Raw genomic sequence first — 24042 nt, forward strand, 5'->3', positions numbered from 1 at the left:
CCACACTTATGGTCTTTGCACTTGACCACTTGTCTACTTACAAGTGACGTATGGGGGGCATCCTCAAACGGAAGGTGGAGGAGCACAAGGTCTCTAACATCCACCAGCTCCGTGATGTCGTCATGGAGGAGTGGAAGAGGACTCCAGTGTCAACCTGTAAAACTTTGGTGAACTCCAACCCCAAGAGGGTTAAGGCAGTGCTGGAAAATATGGTGGCCACACAAAATATTGACACTTTGGGTCCAATCTGTACATTTTCACTTAGGGGTGTACTCACTTTTGTTGCCAGTGGTTTAGACATTAATGGCTGTGTGTTGAGTTATTTTGAGGGGACAGCAAATTTACACTGTTACACAAGCTGTACACTCACTACTTTACATTGTAGCAAAGTGTCACTTCTTCAGTGTTGTCACATGAAAAGGTATAATCAAATGTTTACAAAAATGTGAGGGGTGTACTCACTTTTGTGAGATACTGTATTTTAAGTGATAAAAAGCAGTTTCAAACATTTTACAAACTACAAGTTTTCCTCGACATCTCGCGATTTCTGGGCACATGGAGTCCTGAACATGATGAATGATGGGATATGCTTAGCCTTGAATACTTCCCTGAAGTGGTATTAGAGATAGAGTGTTAGAGTGCATTAAATGCACCGAACGATGGCATTCTTCAGTCATGAGACAGTCTTGTACATTTCCTGTCGCGTGCATGCGCTCTCAAGTAGCCAAGACTGCAAGTGTGGGTATTTGGACAGGCCCACTGTGTCAGTACCTTACTTTGCCTTGTAATTGTTGTTTGAGAAAATTCATTGTTGGAAAGAGTTTGCAACTCAATCTGGGAACACTCTCGGTAACTGTCCTTCCCACTGCTCCTCCCCGAAGCAGGGGGTTAATGAACTAATTTGTTTCACAAATTCTCCAAAACATTAAACGTAACTATAAAAGAGAACAATTTGTTGATTTGGTATAAGAGAAATAAGAGACTTCAGGGTAGACTGTTATAAGAAAATAATCAACTTTGGGTTCAGAACAATAACTCCACTTTGTGTCGAGCTGCATCACACCACCCCTGATTATTTTACTATACCATCATGCCATGTTAAAATTCCTTACATATTTAACAGACACACTGATAACATGAAACTTCTGTTTCTAAAAACAGATAAACAGTCCACTTTATTTTGAATGTGTACTTTGGGCTTTGTGTCTTTACTAAAGACTCTACATAGATGTATTTAGATTAAAGTATTAATAATTCTTCAGAGGATTTCTACACCACAGTGCCTGATGGATGCATGGACACATTCTAGAGTGCCACACCCTTGAACTTGTCTTTCCTGCTTTACCCCAACTGCACTATTGTTAATAAATAGAGAAAAAATCACTTTGCCAGACCAATGGAGGTTTACTGTACAATTACACAATTGGATGGTTTTTAAATTTTCTAGTTCATGCTGTTTTGCATCTGAGTGGCACTGTGGTTATGTCATGATAATGCAGATTAATGGTGGGTCTGGATCCTTTCAGCTGTTTAGGCTGCAGGTGGACTCGGCTTTGCCATGGGAGGTCACTCAGGGAAGCTGCTTCACACTTTACTGCTGATGCGGTGAGAGAAACTGGGGCAGCAATCTACACAGACCTTTCAGAATATGATGCATATGCTGCACCGAATACAACAGGGTGACACTCCTGAATAACACAGAGCTCCAGCATGTAGAACTGCAATAGATGATGAGCAAGGGAGATGCATGCTTTTTAAATTTCAGAATGAAATGCATTTCTTTACTACTGAAACAAAATAATTTATAAATATACATTATGCGTGTTAAGCTTTCTCACCCCCTCAGATTGCCTTTTACAAACTCCATCCTCATTAGACATGCCCTCTGGCTGACTGCAACATGTCTATTAGAAATGTATTAAGCTGTGCTGATATCACTCATCACTAAACTCAAAAGAGCTGAACTCTTCTACCCATAAATACAACAATTTTGAACGAACAAATCCTCTGATACAAGCTTTTCCTTTTGATTTTCAGACATTGTAGAATTTAACAGTTAATTGCTTCTGACAGGGGCCAGATTGAGCAAGAAAGCCCTGCTTCCAGCTCCTTGTTGTCTGCCAAGGACCTCACATCTGAAGAGGTGTCTTTGATGGAATGGCCATTCAACCACTCATCACCTACCACAGAGGAAACACTGTAATGGCAAATTAAGCATGTACGCTACAGAGAGAGGTAACTCATCTGGACAGTATTCATTTAAATTCATAAGCTCATAGTAAATCCATATGGGTTGCTGAAGTATTGGCTCATCTGCACATTATATTGTAAATTTTAACTCATAGACAGGCGACAGAACAGATTTATTGCCCATATACATTTTTACAACATGAAAGTACAATGGCGACAAGCCTGTATAAATAATTAAAGGCATTAATAATAATCAAAGGAAAATGCTATACCATACCATCATCACCATTGTTCTTGGAATCCCATTACTGTTGACTAAAGAAAAAAGAGTTTCATTCTCTGCATATGAAACCGATGTACGTAATTCCTAGTCTAGAGGCATAACAGTGCCTCTAGGGGATTATACCAAGAGTCACTTTAACCTGTTCCTCATTTCAACTAGCAAGCTATTAATAACACAACATAAACCTCACAGGATTTACAAGCACTTACCATTTATCTGCTAGTAATCAGTGTGTGTAAGCTACAATTCAGCACAGAAATGAGTTTTCTTAAGAAACCTCTGAAGATTATTATCTAATCTTTTAGGCATTTAAAAAAAAATCTTGTGTCATGTACTGTCATGCATGAAGTTGACTGATGAAACCTGTGTCAGGTGAGAAGTTCTTGCATTAATTAGGATACAAAGGCATAACCTGCCTCAATATAAAAACCTGGACAGAGTGTGGGGGAAAAAGCCAGTCTGAATGAGAAAGAAACAGATTAATAAAGCTGGCAAGAGAAATTCTCCAGCATTTGATCTTGTTATCTGTTTTACATTATTTCCCCTGGGTGTGCTGCACCTCGCTGATACACAGCTCTGTGCAAATAATCAATTAAGCCTGCAGCCCTTACTCTCTTTGTGTCACAGCTTCTGCCAGTTAAATAGGGTTTTCTTCAGCAAAAAAGAGCTGAAAAATGGCAATAAATACTGTGGGGTGTATGAGATAACAGTGTTTCAAAACAGAAATATATTTGAAATAAAACAGAACATTCTAGAAAGAAAAGAATAATGTTAAAAATCCTTTTTTATGATCAAATAATGTGTTTTTTTATTATGAAGATTAAAAAATGTCATTGTGGACTTACAGAAAATGTTAAAATGCCAAATATGTAAAAGGAGTAGATATACACTCACGCAACAGTTTATTGGGAATACCTGTACACATACTCATTCATGCAATTATCTAATCAGCCAATTGTGTGGCAGCAGGGCAATACATGAAATCATGCAGATACAGGCCAGAAGTTTCAGGTAATGTTTACATCAATCATCAGAATGGGGAAAAGTGTGATCGCTGTAATTTTGACCTTGGCATGATTGTTTGTGCACAGCATGTTGAACCTTGACATGGATGGGCTACAACAACAGAAGACCATGTCAGGTTCCACTTCTGTCAGCCAAGAGCAGAAAGCTGAGGCTGCAATGGGCACAGGTTCACCTAAACTGGACAGTTGAAGACTGAATCTCGATTTCTGCTAAGGCACACAGATGTATCCATGGATCCAACCCGCCTTAGATCAACAGTCCAGGCTGGTGGAGCTGATGTAATTGTGTGGGGACTGTTTTCTTGGCACACTTTGGGCGTGTTCATACCAATCATTGCCTTTATGCCAAAGCCTATTTGTGTATTCTTGCTGACCATGTGCATCCCTTCAAGGCCACAAATTACTTATCTTCTAATGTCTATTTCCAGCATGATAATGCACCATGTCACAAAGCAAAAGTCGTCTCAAACTGGACTCATGGACATGACAATGAACATATCACTGTTCTGCATTGGCCTTCCCAGTCACCCGATCTGAATCCAATAGTATACCTTTGGGATGTGGTACAACAGGAGATTCACAACATGAAAGTACACCTGAAAAAATCTGCGGGAACTGTGTGTTGCCATCATGTCAACCTGAATTTCAAAGGAATGTTTCCAACATCTTGTTGAATCCATGACATAAAGAGTTGAGGCTGTTTGAAGAGCAAATGGAGACCCAGTACTAGTATAATGTTCCTAATAAAGTGCTTAGTGAGTGTACAGTACATCTATTAAAAAAACACTCAGTTAATGTCATGATGCACAGAGGTTGTGAAAAAGTGGTGTTTTGCCTGTTCATTGTAAGCACAACAAAAAGGCTGTAATTTGTGAGTAATATAATAGTCAATGCTCATATAATGCTATTGATTAATCATTTGCAGTTGCCTCAGGAAGTGACTAACGGTACCATTAATTATTAATGCTTTAATTATGTTTCACTGCATGCTACTGTTAACTCATTAAGTAAGTGGATGTTAAAGCTCATCTGCATTGTGAGCATTCGTGGTGCGGCACAGGGGTACAGGGGCGAGGGTGGATGCAGGGGGAGGGTGGGGTGCGGTGGTTGTTGTGGGGGGATAGAATGTTTAGTAAGAATTCAACAAATTCTAAGAAGGGTAGACAGTAATGTTCCAGAAACAAATTTTTCCTGCAATGTTCTACACAGCAAAAATGATATCATAGCAAGTTATAATATCTTGAATATAGGCAAATTTATCTAATATTTTTATCATTAGATTATTACAATTCAATTATAATATTATTCAGCTTGTTTGTAGATGCTTTTACTAATTTCAAGCTTTAATCTTCTTATTCTATTACCAGACAATTTTGCTTCTTCCTTCAAATAAATGCTTAAACATAGAATAAGACTATTAATATTGTAAAATAAGGTTAATAATCATATATTTGGTTTATTGTAATATTATAACAATTCAATTATATTAACATAACAATACAATTATATTAACAGTTTCAATCAAAATTATTCAACTTCCATTGCAAATCAGGTTTATTGTCTAAATTTATAGACTTTCAGCTATTTGCAATGGACAAATTAAACAAAAGCAGTTGAAATAGTGCAACACAATAAATGCTTCAAGTGGTTTCCCCAAATTCAACTGAAAATGCAACTTATAATGATTTCTCCAGTCTCAAAATTATTCAACCCCCTCAATAGAACCCCTCACAACAGCACAAATATGCAAAACAGGTGTTGTCTCAAGCACACCTGATACTATTAATCAAGGGCTTCATTAGTTGCACCAGGTGTGCTTCAGCTGGAACACTTGAAATACCTGAGCTGGCTAGGGGTAGAAATTTTTAAAAAATACCTGGACGGGGCATAAAAAGGAAGCTATCAACGGCTGCAACCAGATTTCTGAGAAGGCAGGTTGTAAAAAACCCTTGAGTGACTGCAAAAGACCTGCAGCAAGACTTATTGTCAACAGGCGCTGAGGTTTCAGTGAGCACAGTAAGGAGCGTACTAAACGTAGAAGGTTTCTGTGCCAGAACTCCAAGACGTACACCACTACTGACCCAAAAGCACAAGAAAAGTCGGCTTAAAATCATATACAGTATCTCACAAAAGTGAGTACACCCCTCACATTTTTGTAAATATTTGATATCTTTTCATGTGACAACACTGAAGAAATGACACTTTGCTACAATGTAAAGTAGTGAGTGAATTTGCTGCCCCCTCAAAATAACTCAACACACAGCCATTAATGTCTAAACCGCTGGCAACAAAAGTGAGTACACCCCTAAGTGAAAATGTACAAATTGGGCCCAATTAGCCATTTTCCCTCCCCGGTGTCATGTGACTTGTTAGTGTTACAAGGTCTCAGGTGTGAATGGGGAGCAGGTTTGTTAAATTTGGTGTCATCGCTCTCACACTCCCTCATACTAGTCACTGGAAGTTCAACATGGCACCTCATGGCAAAGAACTCTCTGAGGATCTGAAAAAAAGAATGATTGTATTGAATGAACATATGAGTGCTGCCAGCATTGCTGCAGAGGTTGAAGGGGTGGGGGGTCAGCCTGTCAGTGCTCAGACCATACGCTGCACACTGCATCAAATTGGTCTGCATGGCTGTCGTCCCAGAAGGAATCCTCTTCTAAAGATGATGCACAAGAAATCCTGCAAACAGTTTGCTGAAGACAAGCAGACTAAGGACATGGATTACTGGAACCATGTCCTGTGGTCTGATGAGAGCAAGATAAACTTATTTGGTTCAGATGGTGTCAAGCGTGTGTGGTGGCAACCAGGTGAGGAGTACAAAGACAAGTGTGTCTTGCCTACAGTCAAGCATGGTGGTGGGAGTGTCATGGTCTGGGGCTGCATGAGTGCTGCCAGCACTGGGGAGCTACAGTTCATTGAGGGAACCATGAATGCCAGCATGTACTGTGACATACTGAAGCAGTGCTGGGAAATAATGGTGACCACACAAAATATTGACACTTTGGGCCCGATTCGGACATTTTCACTTAGGGGTGTACTCACTTTTGTTGCCAGCGGTTTAGACATTAATGGCTGTGTGTTGAGTTATTTTGCGGGGACAGCAAATTTACACTGTTACACAAGCTGTACACTCACTACTTTACATTGTAGCAAAGTGTCATTTCTTCAGTGTTGTCACATTAAAATATATCATCAAATATTTACAAAAATGTGAGGGGTGTACTCACTTTAGTGAGATACTGTTAATAAGCCACAAAAGTTTTGGGATTCTTTTTGGCATGATGGATCAGCAGTATGTCTGGAGAAAGCAGAATGAAGAAAAAACACTCTGTCCACAGTCAAACATGGTGGTGGCTCAGTGATGCTCTGGGGCTGCTATTGATCCTCTGGCACTTGAAACCTGTAGCGTGGTGAAGGTAAGATGGATTCATTGAAGTATCAAGAAATCATAGGAGAAAACGTTATGCTGTCTGTGAGGAAGTTGAAGCTTGGGCGTCACTGGACCTTCCAACAGGACAATGATCCCAAGCATACCTCAAATTCCACCAAGGTTTGGTTGCAGAAGAAGTCCTGGAAGATACTACAGGGCCATCACAGTCACCTGACTTGAACCACATCGAAAATCTCTAGTGGGATTTGAAGAAGGTGATTGCAGCACGCAAACTCAAGAATATTACTGAACCATTGCTCATGAGGAATGGGCTAAGATTCCTCAGGAACACTGGTGTCTGGCTATGCATCTCGTTTGCAGCAGGTCATAACAACAAAAGGGTGCTCTACTAAGTACTAAAAATGCTTGCCATGAATAATTTTGAGACTGGAGAAGACATTATAAGTTGCATTTTCAGTTGAATTTGGGGAAACCACTTGAAGCATTCGTTATGTTTAACTATGTCTTTTGTTTGATTTGCTCATTGCAAACAGCTGAAAGTCTGAAACTTTAGACAATAAACTTGATTTGCAATGGGGGTTGAATAATTTTGATTGCAACTGTTCATTTAACTATATTCAAGGTATTTACCTTACTAAGATTTTTTTTACAGTACCTTGTCTTTTTTATAGTGTAAAACATCTGGTGTAATAAGGCTTTGCTTGATATGGTAAATAGAACATGAAAAAGACCCAGTTAGACAAACACTAACATTATGGAATGTGTAGGAATATTTACATAATAGAAATCAATCAAAATAGAGAAACTAATACAGATTGATTATCTTTTCACCACAAGCCTTCAATAATTTTTGTGGTTGTTGTTTTTTTTTTGTTGTTGTTGGATACCTAGTAGGAATACAGGGAAAACTGCTCTTTTTTTACTGCTCTTTTTTAAGCTTTCATTTAGAAAACTAAAAGAGCCAAAAGCTTACCTTTTGATTATTAAGGTTAAAGTTACCAGGCTTAGATTTAGGTGGAGTTATAGTATTAATTATCTGCATTAATAATTATGTCAAGAGAACGCATTCGCAAGGATAGTAAGGCAATAGAAATCAAATGAAATGGTCTGCTATTATATAACGCTTCTTTAACCTTAATGGCTCCAAAGCGCTTTACATTGGTTCTGATTCATCCATTCACACACACACACACACACACACACACACACACACACACTCACTCACACACCAGTGGTAGCAGAGCTGCCATGCAAGGCGCTAGCTTGCCATCAGGAGCAACTTGGGGTTCAGTGTCTTGCCCAAGGACACTTCCACATGTGGTGTCATGTGGGCCAGGAATTGAATCATCAACCCTATGATTAGTGACAGGTGGACAACCTGCTCTACCACCTGAGTCACAGCTGCCCTAAATCCAGCAACTAATAAAGAAAGATTATTCCACCTCAAACTCCCAATGTTTACATGATTCTCTCTCTCTCTCTCTCTCTCTCTCTCTCTGTGTCACATATATATATATATATATATATATATATATATATATATATATATATATATATATATATATATATATATATATATATATGTATATTTGTGTGTGTGTGTGTGTGTGTGTGTGTGTTCAAAGGTACTGACACTGTATCTCCTAGGCTTATGAGTTTTACTCATTGTCATATTTTCAGGCACAAGAATGCTCTATAGAGTCTCTGGAGAAACACACTCACCTCACATATGTAAACATTCACATGTGTAAACATTGTTAGCAGCTCTTGCTCTGTGTGTGTGTGTGTGTGTGTGTGTGTGTGTGTGTGTGTGTGTGTGTGTGTGTGTGTGTGTGTACACTCACATACACACTGTCTAATCTAGAGAATTGTGTCAGTTCTCCTGCCCACTCCTTTACTGCCAGAGAGTTGAGCAGTAGCAGCAGCAGCATGAACTGCACACACTTTCAGCTGTGCTTTACTATGTGTATTAAAAGCATGCTCTCAAAACCACAGACACAGAACAGAGAGAAATCTCATTCATGTAAATGGTAAGAATTTGATGAAAACATACACTTCTGTGCAGGAACTCCAGTTCTTTATTTCTACACTTTTTTTTTCACCTTAAAATGGGTTGGTCTGCCACCGAATATTGTTTAACACATCTAGATGTATCAGGAAACGAAAGCTGATCTATCGTCTCATATTCAACTTTTGATCTCAAACCCAAATGTTTTCAGTGTATAGCAAAAACAAATTAATTGACCTTGCCGTTCCAATACTTTCAGAGAGGACTGTATATGTCAACCAACACCAGCTTTTTATGTAAGCTTTTATAAATGCTTGTACCAGTTGATGAGTGTGTGGCATAATCGCTGTTACAGACTCTACATGTCAGATTAGGGTATAAGACACACTGAAGAGCTCTCCTGAAGTTTCACATTCTTGAGTAGTTGCTTTAAGAAAGTGATGAAATCTGAATGAAATGTTTTGTTCATTTTAAAATAAACAACCAAGGTATGTAAGGTTGTGGTTATTCACTTTGAGAAGAAATGTAACGAATGGTAATGCTTCCTTTTCAGCATGGAATGGACACCAAATGTCAGATGCTACTGTGATAAACTGACAGTAACTGGTCTGTTTTTCTAAATGGATGTTATCTTAACTGGCGCCCTTCGACCTGATGTAACTACACAGCACTTAGGCATTTGATGGAGAAAAAACGCTATGTACTGAACACACACAATTAAGAGCTGTTATTTAGGAGGTATTATCTCTTCATCTGTTTCGTATTGAGACAGTGGATTTAAGAGCATAATTATAGTGTTGCAGTGATTTTCCTCATATTTCATTAGCCTGCAAATTTCCATAATTAAACACACACACGCACACACACACACACACACACACACACACACACACACACACACAAACACACAAACACACTAATATTAACATACAATCCCAATTCTGAAAAAGTTTGGACAGTATGGAAAATGCAAAAAACAACAACAAACAAACAAACAAACAAACAAAAAAAACCCACCAAAAGAGTCATTTGAAAGTTCAATTCACCCTGTACTACAGTATATTCAAAACACATTATTAACACATTACTTGAGGTTTTACTTTGTGAATTTAATTTATTTTTAAAAATATATATTCATTTCAAATCTGATGACTGCAAAACACTCCATGGGACAGTTGAGACAGTCGATTGTTTACCACTGTGCGCCCCTGTGCAACATCACCTTTTCTTTTAATAACACTTATTAAGTGTTTGGGCACTGAAGACACCAGTTGGTTAAGTGGAATTTTCCCCATTCATCCATTATGCATTTCTTCAACTGCGCAACTGTACAGGGCCATTGTTGCCTTATTTTTCGCTTCATAATTCGCCACACATTCTCAATCGGAGACAGGTCAGGACTGCAGGCAGGCAAGGCTAGTAGCCGCACTCTGTGCTTGTGCAACCATGCGCTTGTAATCCGGGCAGAATGAGGTTTGGCATTGTCCTGCTCTGGATGGCAGCATATGTTGCTCCAAAATGTGTACATATCTTTCTGCTTTAATGATGCCCGCACAGATGTGCAAGCTACTCATGCCATGGGCACTGACACACCCCTATACAATGACAAACGCTGGCTTTTGGACCTGATGCTGATAACAGCTTCGATGGTCCTTTTCCTCTTTGGCCCAGGGAACACAACGGCTGTTTTGTCCAAAAACTATTTGAAATGTTCACTTGTCAGATCATAAATCATGATTACACTGTGCCACTGTCCATCTCAGATGAGACTGAGCCCAGAGAAGTCGGCGGTGCTTCTGGACAGTACTGATGTATGGCTTCTGCTTCGCATAGTAAAGCCTTAACTTGTATCTGTGGATGCAGCAGCGAATGGTGTTGACTGACAAAGATTTACCAAAGTATTCCAGAGCCCATGTCAGGACATCCATTACAGACTCATGAAGGGTTTTAAGACAGTGACGTCTGAGGGATCGGAGCTCACGTGCATTCAGAAGTGGTTTTCGGCTTTGTCCTTTACTCACTGAGATTTGACCAGATTCCTTGAATCTTTTAATTATTTTGTGCACTGTAGAAGGTGAAATGCCCAAAATCCTACCGATTTGTCCTTGGGGAATGTTGTTCAATAGAATAATGAGCCTCGACCCATCCTTGCTCTTGAAGGACTAAGCCTTTTTTGGAGGCTCCTTATATACTATGATTAGATGATTGCCTCACCTGTTTCACATCACCTTCTTATTTCAACTTGTCACATCGCTATTAGTCCTAAATTTTCCCTGTCCAAACTTTTTTGGAACATGTTGCATGTTGCATCAATTTCAAAATAAACATTTATCTTCAAAAAACTATGCAGTTGATTAGGTAAAACGTCAAATACCTTGTCTTTATATGATTTTTGTGTAAATACAAGTCAAAGTACATTCACAAAATCACTCCTCTTCCATACTGTAACATCTTTTTTGGAATTTGGGTTGTATATGAGCACTTATACAGCACACAAATGACAGCACACTTTGAAGGTGTTTTTCTCTAACAGCGGCTCTGAAAGTGGCTCTGGATGCAAGACAAAGCACAGGTTTATATTAATGCCCTTCTTCTAATATGTATATAATAAAAAATTACCCTGGGAATTGTAAGTCGGATGTTCCATATAAACAGATTTAAAAAATGTGTAATTGTTGATAAGGTGAAGTCTCGTGTCAGTGCTTTGTAACAGTCAAAGGTAAAGTTATAACTTTTAAGTATTCTAGCATGGGAAAGTTTTTAGGATGGAGGGCTTTGTGGTTTCTTAACAACATGACAGGGTGCATTTTTTCTTTCTCATTAAATTAGAGACTAAGAGAGAGGCTGGTGAGGGAATGATTTTATAGCTGAAAACATGTCATCCGGAAAAAAATAAAATTAATAAAATATATATATATATTTTTTTAAACAAATTGATGTTGTATAAGAGGGACAAATCACTTCAGGTCATGCTGTTACTGGAAAAATAATCAACTTCAACTTGATTGATTATTTGCCTCTAACAGCACACTCTATCATGTTTTTTTTTTTTCTTATGCAATTTATCACTGTATAATCTCATGTTCCGTTAATTCCATGCTGGGAGCAATGAAGCTTCTTTATGGCACCCATTCACCTAAAATTTGCCTTGTGACTGAGCAGATGTTTAAATTATGCTCTTTCTTACAGAGATGACTAATATGAAGATTTTCCTTGTCTACACTTGGCCTTAGCCTATTTTCCCTCTGGCAATGAATGATTACAAGGAAGAACTTTTTTTTAACGTATGAGCCATTCCATCCTGCTGCTGGAGATCTGGGCACGGTCCAGCCTGCAGCGAGACCCAGCTGCACAAAGGAAGGCTGCCTCTGCGAAACGCTGCCTTGATGCTGACAACAAAGATGCTCTATATATACTGCCTTTCTAGATACAAGCAAAAAGAATGCAGATTGTCCAAAATGAGCCATAGACACAACAGCAACCTAAAAGCCTGATAATGTCGCAAGTGAGTAGAGTTTATTAATGGGACAATCCACACTCTTTTCTCCTCATTTTGGACAGCTGCCAATTACCATCCACCACCCAGCTCTCCCCTATCATATGACATGTGCCAGTTACCAGATCTTTTGAAACTGCTGCACATACTGCTTTACAATGCATTATTGGACCTTTTCTGCATACATGAACTCACAGATGCCCATGATTGCCTAATAGTGCTATTGAAATATGCATGAAATAGTTATATGACATCAAAACGTCTAGTGTTTTGAGTAAAAATGATTAACCCTTATTTACATGTCATATGCATAAGGCACACGGCAATTAACCCTCATATACTCATTTATTTTACCTTATATAAAGTCATATACCTCATAAAAATTGTGGGCTTTTTTGACATATTTGGACAAGTAAACATTTGATCCTCTTTATTAACAGTGCCTATTAATAAAGGCTATACACTCTATATACACACTCTAAATGACACATAAAATTGGCATTTTAGTAAGTACACCCCTACATCTATCACACCTTCAAATCCATAAAATTAGAGTCAGGTGTTGAAGATTGGGTGCCAGTGATTAGAATCTGCTTAGGGAGTGCAGTTGGAACTGGTCTTATTTATACCCCTCTCACATCTAGTGTCTGGTGTTCCCTTTGTATTGAGGTGCGTGGTGTCATCATGCAAATATCTAGAGTTCTGTAAGGCCTTCAGAAATAAAGGTTCTGGATGCCTATGAGTCTGGCAAGGGATTTAAAAAGATCTCCAAATTATTGGAAATACATCATTACATTGTAAGGAAAATCACCTACAAATGGCGCAGATTTCAAATGACTGTCAATTTCTCCACGACTGGCCGTCCCAGCAAATTTAGCCCAAGAGCAGATCATCTGATGCAAAAAGAAGTCCCCAAGAACCCCAAAATTTCATCAAAGAGTCTGCTAGTAAGTCTTTCAACTGTTGGTGTTAAAGTGCATGGAATATTGTATGGAAGGGTGGTCAAAAAATCCAGAAAACCTGATGGACAATTATGCAAAATGGTTACAAGAAGTTATTTCTACTAAAGGCGGCAATGCTAGCTTCTGAGGCAAAGGGTGTAATTACTTTTTCCTCAGAAGAAAATCACATCTATTGATATTTCTGTTGAATAAATGACTGAAAAAGCTCATTTTCCTTGTGGTTTTGTTTAAGTATAGTCTTCATTAGACATCATTAATAGGCACTGTTTAAAAGAGGATCAAATGTTTGCTTGTCCAAATATGTCCAAACAAACAACAATAACAACAACAACATCATCCATGGGATGTACTTATTTGTTCACATGACTGTACATGTAATTTGCCTGAAACATGCACTAATTTATGTAGGTACTCTGATAATGAACGAAAGAGCATCCACAGGAACATGGAAATAAATATTCAGTGAAGATGAGTTGGATGTGCTTTTGTTTGAGGTGCAAAGCACAGAACACAATTATGGAAGTATGCTGAGATTTGTTTTATTTAAAAGAAAAAAAAAAAAGAATATTTTCCAACCTCGCCTTCAGATAGTTATGTGAACTATATTTTTAGTGATGCTTTTATTCATTTTAGAACTTAAATAGGTTTCAGTGATTTAACTGAAATCCAACTGAAATAAAGCTTTCCTCCATCCAGCTTATCTTACACAGTGTCATGGGGAGCCTGGAGCCTATCCCAGGGAACTCGTGGCACAAAGCGAGGAACACCCTGAATGGGGTGCCAACCCATCACAGGGCACAATAGCACACTCACTACAGACAATTTGGAAATGTCAATCAGCCTGCAATGCATGTCTTTGGGCAGTGGGAAGAAACCGGAGTGCCTAGAGGAAGCCCCCGTAGCATGGAGAGAACATGCAAACTCTGTGCACACAAGGTGGAGACAGGATTCGAACCTCCAACTCAGCAGGTGTAAGGAAAACGTGCTAACCACTAAGCCACTGTACCCCCTTAAAGCTCCCTTTTTGAATGGCAAAGCTCTTTGCAAAACGCTTATTCAATTGAAGGATTGATGAACTGATAAAGCTTCATGTCTGTGTCTCTAATTAACATTTACAAATGATATATATATATTAAACAAATTATCTGTGATACGTTTTAGACCAACTAGACTTTTCTGAAGCTAGTACTATCAAAAAAATATTCAACATTCAGCAACCTTTTTTGCCTCTCAGATTTCTTTTCTGAAAAACACCTCTTTACAATGCCCTCTGCCTGCTTCTCCAAAGTCCATTAGTGGCATATTTCAAATACTGAGTTACATAGGCCCTCAAGTGTTGTGGTTTAAGCACTGGGTGACCTGATTTGGTGGAGCTGTGTGCTAGTGCGATGTTCCAAAGGTGCCATGTCGAGTGGCTCTCTGTGAGTAACATGAAGCCGAGAGCTGCAAGTCCACCTTTAAGGACAGTGTGACACATGAAAGGCTTTGAAATTCTATCTGCAGCAAGCATAATGAGGACTGGAGGCATAAGAAATGATTTATGTGTGAGTGAACCTCTCACAGGCCCTTCTCACCAGTTAGCACTTTGACCCAGATTACAGTGTTAGGGAGGCTTGGAGACCTGAAGGCTGCTGCGATACCGCCAGCTCTGAAACTGCTCTGCACTGAAATTCACATTTGGTCCCACTGTTTGTTTCTCTGGCTGCACAAGCAAAGCATTTGCGTATGTCTCTATATATTGCAGATCCTATAATGTCAAACAAGCTTTGATTCAATGGTATATTAAATTACTGAATGTTAAAAGCAGCAAATTCACATGCACTTATGTGTTTTCTTGAAACCTGAATTTATCAGTAGCCAGTCAGCAAACAGACCTTTTTAAACCGTAGTCCAAACTACTTCCTAAAATCTCTCCATTTCTCTCTGTCTGTGAGGGGAAATCTGTGGGCACATGCAGTTTCATTAAAAGCTCTGAAAAAAGGCCAAGGTGACTTATAGGATGTGTGTTGATGAGAAAATGGCTGCAGGGTGAGCATCCAGTGGCAGATAACATGAAAAAGCACTATCTCCCCTCAGCACATTTAGTGGGAAGAAAGTCCACAGCAGTCTCAAAACAGCATTTCTCTTTCTCTCTCTCTGTCTAAGAAATGAAGACTTATGAATAGTCTTAATTTTCCCTTGCTCAAAAAGCCCTGAAGGATGAGGGTGAAAAGTCTGTTTGCCAGTCAAATTTCCACTTTATTTATTTCTTCTACTTTCTACTAAAAACTAAACATATAGTCAGCATCAGTTTTACACGTTCTACCCTAAAATGGCTCAGATGACATTGTGATCAAAGTTGGTGTAACTTGCTAACTGTTAGTTCCCCAATTTTTCACAGACTGCACTTTTTTCATACTTCAACAGTGAAAAAAAATGGGGGGAGAGAATTTTTTGAGAGCTGAAATTGTAACATTTTTTTCCAAAATTATTTACTATTATTACTCTAAACAATTTTTACTTTGGCCCACTAGAGTACCTTGCACTGTTACAGGCAATATGTACCACATTAAACTATGTAAAAATAGTTTTATAGTAGCCTTCATAGTAGATTAGTAGATTTAGATGAGAAGCTATTCTAAATGATAAACTAAATATAATGTCTTTAATGTCTTTACAGAATGCTGACAAGTGTTGGCTTGTGAACCTGTGTATAGATTGCACATACACTAACATTAGATACATTATTAGTCTTGCATGTGTCAGTGCACAGTATTGGAAGGTTGTGTAAGGTTTAATAGGACTAAAGTCTTTGGGATGTGGTTTATGAGTGATGGATGAATTCCTTAAAGTGGAATTTAATGTTAATTTTTATTGACTTTCTAGGTAGCTGATGGCACATGTACATTGTTTTGTCTCTGGCTGGTGGTGTACAGGGGTTATGTTGTGTTTGGACTGATCTTTATGCAGGTATATTCAAGCTTGGATTCAAAACTTTGTGTCATGAATTGGGCTTGGACAGCATGTTCTCTGGCACCAATCAGGGCACATGAAATATTTAAAAGCCAGTTCGCTTAGAATGATATACAAACCATCAAAAAGTATTTCTTAAAACAAATGAGGCATGCAATCACACAACTGTACAGAATGTCTTTGTATGCTGTTGCATTAAAATTCCCATCACTGGAACTAAGATGTCCAAACATGTTCCAGCATGAAAATGCCCCCATGAAACAAAGCGAGGTCCATGGTCTGCCAAGGTTGTTGTGGAACAACTTGAGTGGCCTGCACAGAGTCCTGACCTCAACCATACTGAACACCTTTGGGATGAGGTGCCAGGTCTTTTCACCTGACATCAGTTATCACCTGACATCAGACCAATCTCACTAAAGCGCTTGGAGCTGAATGGGCACAAATCCCCACAGCTGAGTTCCAAAATCCAGTGGAAACCCTTCCCAGAAGAGTGGAGGTTATTAAAACAGCGAATTTGGAATGGGATATTCAGGAAGCACATATGGGTCTGATGGTCAGGTGTCCACATTATTTTGGCCATACAGTATATAGCATTACACGTTCACAAGCTGCCTTCAAAAGCCACTTTCACAATGAAACATGATTAGCAAACTAAATTTGCAACCAAACTCTATACCAAAATCTATATTGAAAATCATAACATACAGCCCTCTAAATTTAGTTGTACAAGGATGTGGGTCAGTTTCTCTAATCCTGTAATATGGTTCTCTGATATATTGTCATCCATACAACAGTCTCAGTTTGCTTCATCTATGGGATTCTCCATGATTTGGGTCTTTTTTAATAATTTGGCATGAGATGGGTTTGGGTGGTGTGTGAGTGTGAGACAGGACCTGAAAGTGAGTCCCATGCCAAAGACATGATTGCTGGCAACCCTGTCACTGTCCTTCGGCAAAAGTCCTCACTATAGCTACTTTTTGTGCGAATATGTTGAATCTGTTGCCACCATGAATCAATCTGTTCTTTCTCTCTAATGAAGACTCACTGCATTGCAACAATGCATTCAACTAGCTTTCTTAACTTTATTACAACTACAACATGCCATTTTCTCATGTTTCATGTATTTTAATGTTATATTGAAATACACAATAGATTTATAAATTTACATACAAAAAATTATTTTATTTGACAAAAAAAATCTTAATTTACAATTTATAAATATTACTAATAAATAAGTAACTGAATTTCTTACTATTGTGCAATAGTAGTTCATAATTAAATTAATATACAGTATTTTTATAGAATGAAGTAATATGCTGGATGGAGAGTGTACAATACACACAAGTCAAGGATCACTACAAAATACTATACATGGCACTGAATATGATGCATTCACACAACCTTATTAACCAAAGATTCAAATCAGTGTGTGTTCTGGACAAACAGTGAGCTAGCATGTAATCCAAATGAAAAGCCTTACACTGGCCTTACTCCAGCTCCTCTCAACACAGTCCAGCCAATTTCCAATTCATTCTTGAATAATTGATGAGGGCAAGCATATGACTTCTCTAATCTCTTTTTCCACCATTACTTAAACAGACAGGTGACAAATTAAAGGAAAACAACAACAACATTAATAATCTTAGTAAAGTCTTGGACCTCCATGAGCTGCCACAACATCTTCTATGCACCTTTGGAACTGTACTGGAATCTTCCAAAATATATTTCCTCAATTGGTGTTTTTATAATAGTAGTAGAGAGCAATGTCTACCATGTCAGTCCTAATTGGGTTATACGTGTTTTTCACTGTGAATGCCATAGTATAAGTTTTACATCAGTTTCATACTCATTAAACCATTCAGTGAACTATTGTGTCCTGTGGATGGGGCAGAGTCATCCTGGAAGAGGCCACTCCCATCAGGATAGAAATGTTTCATCATTGGATAAAGGGAGTGGAAGCTCTTCATTCCTATTCATATATACTATACTGTATAATATTATCCAAATGTGTATCTCCATAAAGTCCTAATCCATACAGTTCAAACTCTATTAAAATACTAATTACCTCTTTTGAGTGACCAACCATTTAATTAATTTTTTTTGCTATCTGACAGATATAAGCCAATGTTCTATTGATTTGCATGCTTGCTGCCCAACTCAACACCATAGATTTATTATTGCAACTGGTGTTCGAAAATAGGAACTGCACCAAGCACTAATAAAGGCCTATTGGGGCAGGAATCAAGGTGCCCCATGCTTGCTCTGTGAACATTGTCAGTGGCGAAGCAGAAGCATACAGGACAGCTAATACATTTACATTACATTACATTTATTCATTTAGCAGATGCTTTTATCCAAAGTGACTTACAAATGAGAAAATACAAGCAATGATTTACCACTATTAAAATAATTGTTACATAACTGTTATTCTAGAATGTGTCCATTGAGAAGTTACTAGTTGACCACTACTTCATTCTGAGTGGCCTGAGTCAGGTATTGTTCATTTAAATGCTCACAGTCTGATCAGAACTTGAGACGATTCACAGTCCAACCCACAAAATCCAATGTGATAATAGAAGTGATGATGGTAGATCACTCCATGTGAAAGACCCAGGATAGGCAGTTATCACTCTAGATTGAGTGTAGGTACACAGCCAAATGATACTTTCACTGATGTATTTAGAAACATGTATTTCACTAAATATATGTGGAAGAATTTTAATAAATCTTTATAAATTATAAAGAGAAACAATTGTGTCACAATCTCAACAACAATAAATGTGATTATAGTTTCACATTGCACGTTCTTGGTAACTTGGTAACCTCTCTAATAACAGGTATATGGGTATCTATCTATCTATCTATCTATCAATCTATCTATCTATCCACACACACACACACACACACACACACACACACACACACACACACACACACACACACATATACATACAGTACTGTGCAAAAGTTTTAGGCACATGCAAAGAAATGCTGTAGAGCAAAGATGCCTTCAAAATAATGAAATTAAATGTTTTTACATAAAAAAATTCTGTAATAAGCAGAAAACAGCAATAAATGAAACAAAGTCAATATCTGGTGTGAAAAAATCTATAAATATAAAAATAAAAATAGTAGTTTTCGTTACAATTTGTGCAGTTTTATAAGGAAATGAGCTGTAAGTTTTACTGAGCGTCTTGCAGAATTAGCCACGGTTCTGGAAACTTTGACTGTCGCACTTGCTTCTAATTTTTTGCAGCAAACACCATCACCTTTTTTGTCCGAAAAGTGGTCTCTTGCTGCTTTGTTTAATGACATACAGGCATTTTTCTGTAACATTTAATTTTGTGTTAGAAAACTAATGTTTGGAAATCTAAAATATTTTTGTACTGACTTGATAATGTAGAAGTCATAAAAAAAAAAAGTTTGTACTAAAAAAATAAACCTTTTGCACAGTACTGTATATAATTGGACTAGTTTAAAAATACTATTTAGATAGTGTTTAAAATTTGTTTTATAGAAAACAATTGGAATGAAATCTAACATTTCTACAAACAGAGTGTAGGTGTAGACAGTGTGTCTATGATGTACAGAATCATGGAAAAGATTGGGAGAGGCAAAGGGTGATTGTGGAGTGGATAATGTCCGTACATCAGAAATGTGCATGCACCATGGTGACCTTATTTCCCACTCAAAGGCTGAGCTATAGAAGAAAAATGTGTCTCTCTTTTGTAAGGCCCAAATTTTGGGCTCATTTCAGGTGTTTTGTGTGGTTTTTGAGATGTAGTTGGGCTGGAGAATTTGCTGAAACCTGGGTACCCTGGTTAATAATATTAGCTATCGCACACTGTGACAGAAAACACACTTGCTATATCAAACACGGTTGAAAAAAGGTACATCTAGAACCATCAAAATGAGATGCTAGACTGTATGCTGTATGATTGTACACAGTCTATTGTAGACTCTATTGTAAACTGCCTATTACGGGCTTACTCTACAAATACACTAGATAGTAGCATAAGTCAGCTGTGATAGCCTCAAACAAAATTAAGTCGAGAGGCTGTGTCATTATTAATGACGTCCTGCCCCACTAAAATCTATGGTCATAAGCCGCTGCTAGATATACTGTAGGTAGTCAGTGAAAAATAACTTTGTATTTGATTTGCAGCGACAATTCTCTCTAAGTGGACAAGTGGCCCCAAAGCATACCAAAAAAAAAAGCCCCCACAGCAAAACAGGGAAACCACTTTTTCCCTTTAAATTGTCACCAGTATGTACAATACCAGCCACGCTCACTAAATTAAATACACATGGTGCCTGTTAGCTAAGAATAAAGCCACATTTCCACGTTGCTTACTTTTATGTAGTCATTATCATCTGATGAATTAAATCTCGCTATTGCCAGAGGAAAGGACTACTTGTAAGTCCAGATTTATCATATTATGTAATTATGAACTGCTCTGAGATTGCCATTCTTTTTTCCCAGCCTCCCTATTAAGTTAATGATTCTTAATCATGAGCAAGCTCCTTTCAGCACTCCGCAATACTGTTAATCACTTAAGTGTGCTTCCATTAATAGGAGGCAGCTATCTTTTATATTCAGACTATCATTGTACAAACAATGGCTGTAGTACAGTGTGTAGGAACAGGAAATTTCTAAGCAGACGTAAATTTCCATAGAGCTGATCACTTCCATTTAGTTTAGTTAATGAGAAAATGTCTAAGAACAACATTATCAGATTTTTAGCAATGTTCCCCGGGCTTGGAGAAAAAAGTGGGTATTTTCTCCTTCAGTAAAGCCTGTTTAGACTGATACCCCGACAGAATTAAATGAGGCTGTAGCACATTTGTAAAGCAATCAGTCCTTAATTAATGAGCACTATTTTGTTCACTGACATTTCTGCTTGTAGCTATGTGGAATAACTTTCAGTCTGCAATCATTCTTCCAGACTTTAAATCCCGTAACTCAGCATTATGCTGCAGAATTAAACAGCCGTTACCCTAGAATACCCAAATAATTACACGTAAACATGATATGCAGACTATCAGAAATGCCAAGTTTACCATGTCAGTAAAGTTATATCCAAAAAAACAGAAAAAAGATATGAATACTGAATGTTAGGTCGACAGTATATGAATACTTTCACAGTTTACCAGGTTGACTTTGAAATGTCTCAGCAAGTCTTGGATGATTTTGTTGATGTCCTTAACAAAAGAAAAATCCTGCATGGATGTTCCAGACTGCAGAAACTATATAAACAGATGTCTATCAGAAAGTCATGGTATACTCAGAAGCATATTCTATATTATTAATTTAGGACAGAACAACAGCTCTTTCAGTGAAAACAAAAGTCAAACCAAGGAGTCCTTTGCTTGTATTATTTATGACAGCACAGAGGTTTTACTGTAGATGGTAGAATTTGTCTCTCCCTCTCGCTCTTTCTCTCCCTGTCCTGTCTCACTCTCTGTCTTTTTCTTTCTCTTTCACTTGGTCTGTCTCACTCTCTGTAATTCATCTTTTGACACTGGTCTGAAACTCATTATTCTAAAGAGGAACTTTCAGACACCAACTCAGAATGTTTTTTGTCTTTTTTCCCCCCTCATCTGCATATAACAGTTTGTTTTTCACACATTTTCATCTTCTCCAAATCTGGTTCATGTATTCTGGATTCTGCACTCACTTTACTTACTGAACTACTTTTCTAACTATTTGCAAGCTTCCAGGAAATGAATATGCATCAGTGAATATTGCAAGGGATCCATTTACATGGCAGAATGTTAATGAAGAAAAAGTGCTCTTAAACACAATTAATCTTATGTAAAACGCCTGCTCAATGCCTCTAATTAGATGCCATTTTAATAACTGGGTGTGTTGTTCAACAAAGCCGTTTGGTAAACACTATTGTTCATTTGTTTGATGACATGCAGACGGGAAAGAGCTGATTTTGTTTGCCAAAATAAAATCATTCATTCTTTGATCTTAAATACACCTGCCCTATGAATGGTTTACATACATCTTGTTTGAACTTCATTTCCACTATAAAAAGACCAACAAGGCTCTTTTAATGAAAATGTATCAAATTGAAATTTTAATTATGAATCAGTGGTTGAGGATTGTTATAATGCAGCCACGCAGAGGAAACAAATACATCTCTTATTTCTTTAGATGGAAATTTATTACATTATTTATATCATATGCTGGTTTCTTAAACAATGATATTTTATGCTTACAGTCACTGATGAGTAATGTGCAACATGGAAAAGTTAATGAAAAGTTAATTTGCTCATAAATTTGTGTTTTGTCAGAACAATAATAGTTTTTGTCCTATGTGCATGTTTTCCCAGCTCTCCATTAGCAAGCTGTAATTAAAAATGAGGCCATGATTATTAGCCCAAATTTTTTACTACACTGCCACTGGGAATGTTAAATTTTTGGGGGGACTTTTGGCACATCCATTCAACACTCAGTGACTGAATTATTTATACTAATTAAACGTCTCTATGTTTAATCTTTTGCCTTTAATGCTTTGCTATATGACAGCCTCCAATCTGGAGCATGAGCAAAAATAAAAATAAAAATTTCATGTACTATTTAAGCATCAGCCGCTGTGAGCCTTCACTGACCAGTCCCATGGGGACAGAAATGTAGTTACTGACATTTATGGCTAATGCCACCTACCAATGTCATTATTCACCTGTACAAGTGACATACTGGCTCAGTGAGGAGGAAATACTTAACAGCCAATAGAACCTGCGCGTAGCCTCTGGCTATACGTCACAGATTTCAAATCTGTCTGCCACTGTAGTCATATTAGTGCTTGCAGCAGCTGTCAGTTGGGATATCAAACGCAGTATAGTCTGGCCTCCACTACAGTTATAGTGTGGGTAACAAATTAAAGGAAAAACCTGAATAAATATGTGGAGAAACAGCGAGTGCCGATGTTTCCGGGCAGCTGCACGGCATGATACAATTAGACAAAATGAAGTAAATAATATGTTATGATATTCAAAATCACTGGATATCAATGAAAGACAGTGCTCTCATCATCAACACACTAATTTAGGGAATATATTTCAGAAGTATGTTGCTCATCCCTCCTGATCCAAAGACTTATAGAATCTATCCCAAGGCAAACTGAAACTGATCTGGGCCCAACACATTAACTTTTACTTGAACGTTTCATGCATAGGCCCCTTGTCTCACCACCTTTCCGTTAGCAGAATGTTAAAGTTTGGAAAAAATTTGACCTGGTGAAATGTTTACAATTTTCAATTGTTCAGTTTCGGTGAGCCTGTGCCCACTGTAGCCTGAGATTTCTGTTCCTGTTGAATAGGAATGGAACCTGATGTTGTCTTCTGCTGTTGTAACTCATCTGCCTTGAGGTTTGGTTGAAATGCTTTTCTACTCACCGTGGTTGTAAAGACTGACTATTTGACTTACTGTAGACTTCCTGTCAGCTCAAACCAGCCTGGTCATTCTCTTCTGACCTCTCTAAGGAACAAGATATTTCTGGCCTGCAGAACTACCGCTCAGTGGATGTTTTTCTCTCTCGCACAATTCTGTGAAAACTATAGAGACAGTTATATTTGGAAATCTCAGGAGATCAGAAGTTTCTTAAATACTCAAACCAGCCCATATGACCATCAACAATGCTAAGTCACTGAGATAATTTTTTCCCCCTCATTCTGGTGTTTGATGTGAACATTAACTGAAGTCCATGACCTGGATCTGCAT

General features: G+C 37.9%; 1 protein-coding gene across 1 annotated transcript in view; it reads right to left on the reverse strand.

Annotated features, from left to right (window-relative positions):
• mgat4c (mgat4 family member C) overlaps positions 1-24042 on the reverse strand; it is a 165478-nt gene that overhangs the window by 17303 nt on the left and 124133 nt on the right. The window lies entirely within an intron of this gene.

The sequence above is a fragment of the Ictalurus punctatus genome, chromosome 4 (genome assembly GCF_001660625.3).
Source record: "Ictalurus punctatus breed USDA103 chromosome 4, Coco_2.0, whole genome shotgun sequence".
Classification (NCBI taxonomy): Eukaryota; Metazoa; Chordata; class Actinopteri; order Siluriformes; family Ictaluridae; genus Ictalurus; species Ictalurus punctatus.